The 11,087-nt window shown below is 37.5% G+C and overlaps 1 protein-coding gene across 3 annotated transcripts in view; it reads right to left on the reverse strand.

The window, feature by feature from the left end:
* The window catches only part of LOC102838260 (dystrophin-like), a 3,237,302-nt gene that overhangs the window by 1,141,088 nt on the left and 2,085,127 nt on the right, over positions 1-11,087 (reverse strand). The gene's annotated exons all lie outside the window — the stretch shown is intronic.

The raw sequence follows: 11,087 nt of genomic DNA on the forward strand, positions 1-11,087 counted from the left end.
TTTACTTATTCACCTTGATTCAAATGTACCCTAAAGTTAGGTAACAAGACCTGTAACAGATCCCAAAGGCATCTGACCAGTAAAGTGAATTGCTGAAATTGATTTCCCCAAACTTCAATAGCTATCATTTATCTTCTTAAAAGGATTTTACAGGGATTTACACCCACCTAACTATCCACCTACCCACACACTCTTTACTACATAATGTGATTTTGATCACATACTGTTCAAATCCGGAGGGCAATAAAACTTAAAAAGAAGTTAAAATATAATTTTATATGACACAAGCACACAGTACAAAATACGTTGTTACAAATTAATCCCATAATTTTTCTCTGCACTCCCTCCCAACTGCATTTACTCTAAAACAAGGAAAGCTTAACTTTTTCTCACATCTCCCATGAGAAAACATTGCTCTTAGTTGCTTAAAGAATCTTAGCAACAGCCTAGCTGACATAGTAAAAGGCCTTAGGTTCTTAGGAAGCATTGCTTTGTTTACTTTGTTTGATCAGAATTAAAAAAAAAAAAACACCTAAGTAATACATGCGCTTAGTAATTTAACCCAAGCAACAGGAATCATAGAAGATTGTAGTGCCTTGATATTGATTTAGTCCTTGAGGAGTTCTTTTAGTTTAGCTATTTTAAGGATAGGATTAAAAACCCCAAGTCTCCTTCTTCACAATTTTCTAAAACTCAGTATTTTCTGGAATATAAACTCGATAAAGGAAAAATACAGTACATTTCCTTAATTATATTTCCTTAAATATATTTCCTTAATTTATAGAAGTTCCATTAAAAAAACTAATAATCAAATTGAAAGCTAACCATACATCTAGATTAAGTTAAATTAAATACAGTAAAACATTCCATCTCTGAGTCTTTGTGCCGTATTTCAAGTGCTCAAATATCACAATTGCGTGGACAATATAGTTAGAAAATATATACATCATTGCAGAAAGCTATTTTTAACATTGCTTCAAGCTACAAAGCAGTACTTGTTTCTCTACTGATAAATCTAAAGGCTTGTTAAGCCTCATGATTTTATTTTTAAACAGACCAAAAACATTTTAGAAATTAATTAATTAATTCAGAGGTGTTCAAATGTATGTACCAACTTGGTAATGCTGATGAAATGACCATGAATTGATGCATTTAATCTCAACCTCTTCTGACTAACAAACGTACTGTACTGCAAACTTTATTCCCTTAAAGAAAGAGAACCACTACAATGAAAAGGAGTTCCATTTATTTGTGCTTCTCAGAACTGAATAATTTTATTGTGATGTTTAAAAAGATCAAGATTTATGAGTATTTTGGTAACAAATGGAAAATCCACATAACTCACATATGTATTTTCACTATGTAATGTTCTATAGTGTTATAAATTATACATTATTATTTATACTGTGAAGTAAATTCGTATTGTATTGTCCACTAAGTGAAACATGCCTAACAAAGAAGAAAATCAATATCCCAGAGAGTTTTAATCTTAATAACAAATAAAATAATAATATGATATACAACAGCTATTAGTTGCAATGGTGGTGCTTAGGTAGGGTGTTTATTGGTTTTAGACAAAAACATAGCAAGGGGTGGCACTTAGTTCTAAATTGAAGTTTTATGATGTTTGCAGATAGCATGAGGAAAGAGAACAACATTAGAGGACAGATAGGCACATCTCTTCCAGTTAACACAAAAAGATCTCAGAAGAGAAGAAAATAGCAAAAGAACTGGGGAGAAATGAATTTGGAAAAAACGGGGCAAAAATGCATAGCGGAGGTCAAACAACAAAACAATTTGGATTTCTGCCAAGACCTTTGCTACAAACAACGAGCTGCAGACTCTGTCCTACTTGTCCAATCTGTTTTTCTGTCTCGCTTGCAAGCTAAGGATGCTTTTGATTGTTTACACATTCAAAAATTTGAAAATAAAAATCAAAAGATACATGACACATGCACAATATCTGAAATTTATGAAGTTGAAATATCAAGTTTGATAAATACAATACGCTTGAAATACAATCATGTTCATTCACTTACATACTATCTATGACTGCTTTCATGCTGTAATGTGTTGAGTAATTATGACAGGGAGGTATGACCTGCAAAATCGAAATTATTTATTTCCTGGCCCTTCTCAGAAAAAGTTAGCTGACCTCTGAATTTTAGATAACAAAGGTGATGTTGCTTGACTTTTAGTTCATTTAGGTATTTTCCTTGTCTGTCTCTCAGAGTTGCTTTAAGGGGTGGGTCAGAGTATGAGAAGACAAAACAACAACAACAACAAAACCCCACTACATTTTAATTTGTTCTCTATTAATGCACATTTCACCAGAAACTGTCTCATCTAACTTGGAGGCAAAACAGCACTCTCAAGTTGAAGTTAAAAAAAACAAACAAACAAAAAAAAAAAAACCCTTGTTTGTTGTTTAAAATGTTTGTGGTCAATGTATGCAAATGTCTGATTCAACTGGGGCCATTCACCTTGGACCAGCTACCTGAAGCTTGCCATTGCAGTCAGCTGAAATTTACTGCCTGAATTTTGTGAGGGAGATGTTTATCTGTCTTATTAAATATAAACTCTTATTAAATCTAAACATGCTTTCCAAGATGTTGCATGGCTCAAAAACCAGGAAAAATAAAATTTAAGGAAAAAAAAACCCTTCAATTGTCAAAATAATGTGCCAACATGAAAGCGAGAAAACATAATAAAACTATTGTTATTATATCCTGCAGACTGTATCTATCCTTGATGAGTATAAAGCTTGAAATTTCGATAATCAGAATAGAGATGTACTATAAGTAGTAGTCCTGGGGTGACGCTGTGGGCTAATGAATCAGACTGCAAAGTCATTTGAACTGCAAGGTCGGTGGTTCAAGCTCACCAGCTGCTCCTTGGAAACCCTATACTGGGTCGCCATGGGTCAGAATGGATGCAACGGCACTTAACAACAACAATAAGTATAAAATACACACTAGATTTCAAAGTCTTTGTTGGGGACAAAAAAGGGAAAACACTTTAATTTGGTAATATTTTAGAATATTATTGTTATTGTTTAGTGCTGTAGAGTAGGTTTCGACTCATAGCAAACTTGTATAGGGTTTCCAAGGCTTTATCTTTGCTGGAGTTCTGATGTGGTGCTGTAGGATAAGCACTGGATGCTAACTGAAATGTCAGTGGTTCAGACCTACCAACCGCTAGGTGGGTACCTTATTCATCGTCATTATGAGTCTAAACTGCCTCAGTGGCTCTGAACAACAACAACAACAACACAACATCTTTGCAGGAGCAGAAAGTCTCATCTTTCTCCCAAGAAGCAGCTGGTGGACTCAAACCACTGACCTCTTGATTCAAAGTCAAGTGTTTATCCTACTGAGCCATTATATTTTTGTTGGGCGTATCTTGTTGTTGTTAAGTGCCATTGAGTCAGTTTGAATCATAACAAGCCTGTATAGGGTTTCCGAAGAGCAGTTTGTGAGTTTGAACCACCAATTTTGCGGTTCAAACGGACTGACCTTACCGCCGAGCGCATTAAACCACAGGGTCACACCAGGACATGTGTTAGAGCAATCTAAAACTGAGGCACTTGACATGACTAAAATGGCTGGCCGAAGTCTGGATTTGACTCTATTACATTTCTGCTTCTGTTTTCTGCTTACTGCATGACTTTTAGCTACTAACATGAGTTTCTAAAAAGATGCACAAATTGTAGTTAAAATTTTAAATAGGAAGAAAAATTGTTCCAGGAAGTTAATGATCTTAGAATATATGTTAGAAATGGAAATAGCTGAAGAGAGATATGTTAAAAATAAAGGTCTCATGATTGTTTTGTAACTATGAGGTAAATGCCAACCAATCAGAAAATTTTCTTAAAAGTTCCTGACATTTCTGTATAAAAACCTCTCATCTCCATCTCAACTTCAGAGTGCTTTGGATTTTTACTAAGTGTTGCCCTACTATTTCTGTAGTGTTCCTCAATAAAACTCATTTCTTTTTCACTCCTAACAGAATAAGAATTTTGTAGTTCAAGTGACAGTAATGGTATCGAATGTTGTTGTTGTTAAGTGCTGTCAAGTCGATTGTGATCCATAGCGACCCTGTATAGGGTTTCCAAGGAGCAGCTGGTGAGCTTGAACCACCGACCTGGCAGTTCAAATGAATTTGCATTCTGATGCATTAGCCCACAGCGCCTCTGCAGGATTCAATTAAATCAAAGATAATCCTTATACCTAAAGTATTATTATAGACTATTTCAGCACATGTAGTAAATGCCTTTTTTAAAAATAAGAAATACAAGGTAGAGAGATTTTTTCATTACTAAAATCCATTGCTATTGGGTGAATTCTGACTAATATTGACCCTGTAGGACAGAGTTAAACTACCCAGTAGGATTTCTAAGGCTGTGATCTTTATAGAAGGAGATTCTCACATCTTTCTCCTGCGGCCCCTGGTGTGTTGGAATCACTGAACTTTCAGTTAGTAGCCAAGAGTTTAACCATGGCAACTACAGGACTCCTTTTATATTACTAGATAATCAATTTCATGTTGTTGTTGTTGTTGTTAAGTGCCATCGAGTCTAGTCTGACCCATAGCGACCCTCTATAGGTTTGCCCAAGGAGCAGCTGGTGAGCTTGTACCACTGGCCTGGCAGTTTAAACGACTTTGCAGTCTGACGCATTAGCCCACAGTGCCACACTCCCCACTAAATCAATGCTGAAAAAAATAAATAAATAAATAAACAGGTGATATGAAGAGGCACTATATCATTAATTTATCTCAAACTGGTCCAGCTGTCCCCAGTGTATTTCCCACACTGGTCTGGGTGAAGCAGCCACATCTGTGTTAATTCTTTCTCCCCATTCTCTGTCCTCCAAGCGTAATCAAATGGGGGCAAAAGGGCCTCTGGGAATTGTGACTGGAAACCAGAGCTATGCAGCCTTGATTTCAGGTCACTCCGTGTCCAACAAGTATGATACCCAGGTCCATGTTGGTGCAGCACACCATGTAACCCTATTCTACATTAGCTTCTTGTCTGAGAGAGAAGGAGCTCATCAAAGGAACAGCGGCTGCCATTATTGAACATTTAGATAAAAAATTCTGTAAAAGAATTCTGATCAAATGGGTGACAGTGCACAACAGAATTTTAAACTCCAATGAAATCCAGACATTTTAAAGCCACCAAGACTGGATTAACCCCTGAAACTATTGTCCTGAGATAATTTTAAAACTTTAAATTAAAAAAAAAAAATCCTTAAGCTCATCTTTAAACTAAAGAATACTTTAGTCGAAGTAGTAACGAATGTCAGCCTTGAGTATTATGGGATCACACTGACAACAGCAGCCGATTAGACAGGAACCTTAGGCGTCAGTGAGTTGATGTGAATGGAAGGCAAGAATGTTTGCACAGCTTGAAGAATGCAATAACTGCTACTGAAGTGTACATGAAGAAATGGTTGAATTGGTGTATGTTCTTTTGTGAATATTCTCAGTTACAACAACAACAAAAAGTGAACAACTGCACTTCTAATCACATAGGGAAAGGGAGAGAGAGGTGAGATTCCAATCTGGAGTCCGTCCCTGGGTCTCAGATGAAGAAGCCTGGTGACAGTGAATTTTCAGAAAAGTGGAGCACTGAAATCAGGTTGGGTTAGGGCAGGAGGTGGGGGTGGGGGTATTGAAAGAGAGACTTGTGGCTCTGAAAAGGAAATGAATGTCAGGGGCTTTGAAGTATTTCTCTGTGTGAAGGATGGGGATCTCTCTATGAGGAAGGAGATTAGAGTTTTCACATCACCTTTGCCACTATTTATTCAACCTAGGGGTCTTCACTGAACACCTTTGGAACTCTATTTTTTAAACTGAAAAATGCAGAGATCGGATTAGACTATCTCTGAGGTCCTTTCTAGCTTGAATGTTCTATGAATAAATTTTGTTGCTGGCAGAGAACAGAGCCATGTACACAGGCCTGAGCGTGTCACTGAGTTTAAAAGAGACAAAGACAGAGTCTGCCTGACACCTGGATGCCTGCAAACATAAAAGATGTTCTCTGAAGGTTTATTAGGAGCCTGTGACATGAACCTAAAATGTGGAAAATCCCATGACAATGGGCTACCTTGTCACCCTAAGCAGATGTAAGCTTAATTTTCCTCACAGTAAGATAATGAGTAATATAATAGAGCCTAAGAGAGCAATTTTGAATACAGGCTTAACACAATCAACTGCCATGGTGTTTTAGTCATTTATTTACAGGATTTAAATATCTTTCCTCCTAAGTCACGGTTCCTGCCAGATAACTCGTGTAATGGACTTAACGCAATAATGGACACCAAATGGCCAACCACTTTGTGCAGTCCAAGGGCTTTGCTGGTGGGGCTTATCTCCTGGCTCTGGCTAGGTTTCTACACTCCTAGGATGTGACAACATTTAGACTCAGGTTCCCAAAGTGAGAGCAGAAACACAGCTATTCTCAGGTCTTGGGAACCACTGCCTTCAGGAAAATGTTAGGAACTCGAGCGTATCTCAAGTCCTGAATGAGACTTCACAGAAGCATTGGAATATTCCTTTGAGTGGCGAGGGCAGAACTTTCGTCTGAGGCTGTGTGTGAGAAGGTGACCCTTCTGTGACACTGACACAACTGATGCTTAGAGCCTCTGTATTGGGCAGACATTATTTGTTTTCTCATTGTGTTCACTGTTTACACAATTTGTTGTTTTTGTTAAGTGTCATTGAGTCTGTTCCAACCCATAGCGGCCTGGTATAGGGTTTCCAAGGAGCGACTGGTGAGCTTGAACTCACAGCTCCACACCAGGACTCCGTTTAGACAATAGATACTTAAATTTTTTCTAAAGACTGTTAAAACTAAAGTTGGAATTGTTGTTGCTAAGTGCCATCGAGTCAGTTCAACTGAGAACCCATAGGGACCCGGTAAAGTGTTGCCAAGGAGCAGCTGTTGGGTTTGAACTGCTGGCCTTGTAGTTTGTACCCCAGTACTGATCCAACAGTGCCACACTAGGAGTCCAAAGTTGGAATTATAACTACCAATTTTCATCCATGTTCTTTTTCATCTTCTTTATGTATAAACCTACTGCCACTGAGTGGATTCTGACTGATATCAACCCTTCTGAGGCTGTAAGCCTTTACGGGAGCAAACAGCACCATCCTTTCGCCCTCAAAGAAGATGGCTAACAACCCAGTGCGTATCCTACAGTGCCACCAGGGTTCCTTGATTTCATATTCAAGGAGAGTAAAAAAGTTTGTGGAAAAATTGAATGAAACGATAATGCATTTTTCTATGAATTTTTTGAAGCGGCCTTATAAATTGCCCAGAATGCTAGACTGCATTAGTTTATGTCATTCTTTCAGGTGAACCATGAATTTCTTAAAAGCAGTGTTGAAGTTGGTTTCAAACATTGAAAAACTCTGTTTAGCTGGTTAATACAATATTGTTGTTGTTGTTAAGTGCCATAGAGTTAGTTGGTATGGGGTTTCCCAGGAGGGACTGATGGGCTTGAACTACAACCTTGTGGTCAGTAGTACAGTGCTTATCCTACAGTGCCACATCAGGGCTCTGATATGTAAACCTTATTTACGGCCTTTTATATGCCAGGCAGTGAGCTAGGCCAATCATTTCTTTATTCAAAGAGGAAAGAAAAGATTGGAAGATATCATTAAATTACAAAGTGAGGAGTACTCCAAAGAAAACTAACACACAGCAGTCTGAGACAAGGAATTTGTGTGCTGCTAAACCCCAATATCAATGGTTCAAATCAACCAGCTGCTCTTTGGAAGAGAGATGAGACTGTCTGGTCCTGTAAAGATTTACATAGCTGGGACGGGGAACCTTTTTTTCTGCCAAAAATTATAACATCATTCACAGACCATACAAAATTATCAACTTAAAAATGAGCCTGCTCTATTTTGCCAAACATTTAATTAATTCACCCCTAATGTGATGGCTGGAGTCCAGATGTGGCACTGTGGGTTAATGTGCTGGACTGCAAGGTCAGTTTGAACTGCAACGTAAGTGGCTCCATCTCACCAGCTGCTCCTCAGAAACCCTATACAGGGTCACTATGAGTTGGGACCAACTCAACGGTACTTAACAATAACAACAACAACAACAACAATGTGATGGCTGGAACTGCGGTTGCCTTGGCAGAAACATTCCCCACCCCTTCTGTACTTTGAAATTGACTCAACAGCAGTGGATTTGGATGTCTCTTGGAGGATCCCTACTGGAGCTGTTAGTTAAGTTCTGGGCTGCTAAAAGAAAGGTTGGCTGTTCAATTCCACCAGCTGCTCTGTGTGAAAAAGATGTGGCAGTCAGCTTTCTCAAAGATGTACAGCCTTGAAACCCTAATGATGCACTGCCTACGCAGTTTTACAGGATTGTTATGAGTCAGAATGGACTTGATGTCAATGGATAATCAAAGTGGGATTTGGGAGTATTTGAGTAAAAGGGTAATCTGAAATAGCTATTCAGAAGCCAAATTTTAGTTTATACCATGACTAGACTTTTGTTGTCCAAATACTTCATTTGTATCACTTGGTGACTGGCATCACCTCTGACATGGCTGAGGTTGTGATGGATATTTCCTTGGCATTCTGCCAACATCTCTCTGCTTTCTCTGCCTCGGGGTCCTCTCCAAAGCTGGGCATATTCTTTTCTGGGATTTCCTGTTTCCGGTTTCATACCACCTATTATTGTACACCTACATCTAAGGATCGCTATCCCTGGTTGGTTTCAAGTGTCCCTAAATGCAGAGCCTAAGAAGCAGGGATGGTGATCCTTAGAAGCAAGTGTCAGAGAATGATTTAAAATGAGAAGCCCTGGAAGCACTGTAGACTAAGCACTGGACTGCTAACAACAAAGTTTGCAGTTCAAATCCACTAGCTGCTCTGAGTGAGAAAGAGTTACAGCCCCAGAATTATATACAGGGTAACTATCACTTGGAACCTATTCAATGGTACTTAGCAACACTGATTTAAAGCTACTTTTGTACATGGAAACATGCATTGATTTTTTTGTAGTATTTGCTCCGAATTTTAAAAATAACTCACTGAGCTTCTGATAGAACAACATTATCTAAATTATTTTTAAAAGTAATGATGGTTTAAATAATCCCTTAGGGTTTTATCTTTTGCCTGATGTCATCAAATTTAGATGATCTCATAATTACTCATCATGCAACAGGCTAAACATATAAAGTAACAATTTAGAGGCTGATATAGAACAATAGAGAATAAAAGTTTAATTTTTATGCTTCATTTCTTCAGGAAAACACATCACAATGGGAAATAGCTTGGAATAAGTTCAGTGAGGGTTGCCATTTAGTTAATTAACTTAACCATTTTCATTAGCAGACTCAATATTGACTTTAGAATAATGTCTCCTTAATTTCTTTCAAGCAATGAATATGTATGAAAAATTGTCATAGGTAAAGTAAAAATGAAGTCAATATTAGGTTAAAAAAATTTAAATTGCATTATTGAAACATGTCAGAAAAATTTTTTGGATTGCATTCATAAACTTATTTTTGACTGCAGTGTGTTGTTCCAAACTTTCAAGATATGACCTTGGCATAGACACATCATTTCAGCTGCTTAACACAGGATTTGTAATAATCTCAATTGTATAAGAAAGTTCATTTCTAAATTGGCTGGAGAAGGCTAAAACAATGTATAAATCCAATGCCTGAATATAATTTTCTGCTTCAATTGACAATCTAGGCTTTTGAAAAACAGGCTTACATTTTCCCTTTTTGTGGCCAGATTCATTTTATGTGTCTTCATATTAGAATAAAAAAATCAACTGTAAGACTGGAAGAAAAAGTTAAGTCCATCATAACCAATTGATGAACGAATCTGTGATGAAAACTGAAGAAAGTAATAACATTAAAATAAAGGATAAATATAAATACCTTTCTGAAATACAAAAGTGATTTTGAAATCTGGATTTTCATGTCTGTAACACTTAAAAGGTGGAAAGGCCTACAAAATTACTTTTTATTATCACAATAAACATATTCCATAGAGCAATGGTTTATTTCTTTAACCATAATTTTCTTAAGCAGAGCACATAGCAAAATCAATTCGGTAGGAGTTTTTTTTGTTTTCTTGTTTTAATATGCATATCCAAGCCCCACACCAAGGAATCTAATTCAGTAAATGTGTAATGGAGACTTGATACACAAAGTTCATTTTAATATTTATGATTTGGAAATAGAGGCCTAGATTCCAGTAGTACACACATTCTTGTCACAATACACACACTGAAATGTCCATTGTTGTTCTTGTTAAGTGTCGTTGAGTCAGTTCTGACTCATGTGACCATCTATAGGGTTTCCAAAGAGTGGCTGGTGAACTTGAACTGTCAAACTTGCAGTTCAAACTGACCTTGCGGTCCAGTGCATTATCCCACAGTGCCACACCACGACACCAAAATATTCATTAATGGTAGGAAAATAAAACTGCTTCTATGTTAACAGTTTGTCCCCATTATCAATCTCTTTCATTATCAATCTCCTTTCACTTCAAATTTGCTAAGTTTTAAATTAAAGTCAAGTGTAATGTAGTAAAGGAAATAATGTAAGAGTTGGAAGGCCTCGGCTTAATGGTCTGCTTAAGGACTTTCAGGCTATGCCATCTCAATTGTGCCAGTTAATCCATTTCATCTTTGGTAAAACAATGCCCATACCCTCCAAGTACCTACAACTTTTACCTCCCTGTCATCCTGCTTCCTGTTCTGCCATCCTTATTTCACTCCTAAATCCCCTCTTATCTCCAATCATAATGTCTCTTACATTTAACCCGGGGGACCCTTGGCATTCCCACAGTAGGAGGCTAGTTTAGGTCTTTATTAACTTGCAATCCTACGCTCTCTACCTGTTACAATGCAATCCATGCATTGTCACCAGGTTAAACTCTTAAAATGAAAATTCAGTACTTAACCTGTAGATGAATATAGTAGAATTGCTTATAGGTAGGTATGAGGTAGTGGTTACGAATCGGGCTGCGAACCTTAAGGTCAGTGGTTCGAAACTACCAGCCGCTCCGCGGGAGAAAGATGAGGCTTTCTACTCCCGTAAAGA

This window comes from Chrysochloris asiatica, unplaced genomic scaffold (assembly GCF_000296735.1).
Source record: "Chrysochloris asiatica unplaced genomic scaffold, ChrAsi1.0 scaffold00139, whole genome shotgun sequence".
In the NCBI taxonomy this organism is placed as follows: domain Eukaryota; kingdom Metazoa; phylum Chordata; class Mammalia; order Afrosoricida; family Chrysochloridae; genus Chrysochloris; species Chrysochloris asiatica.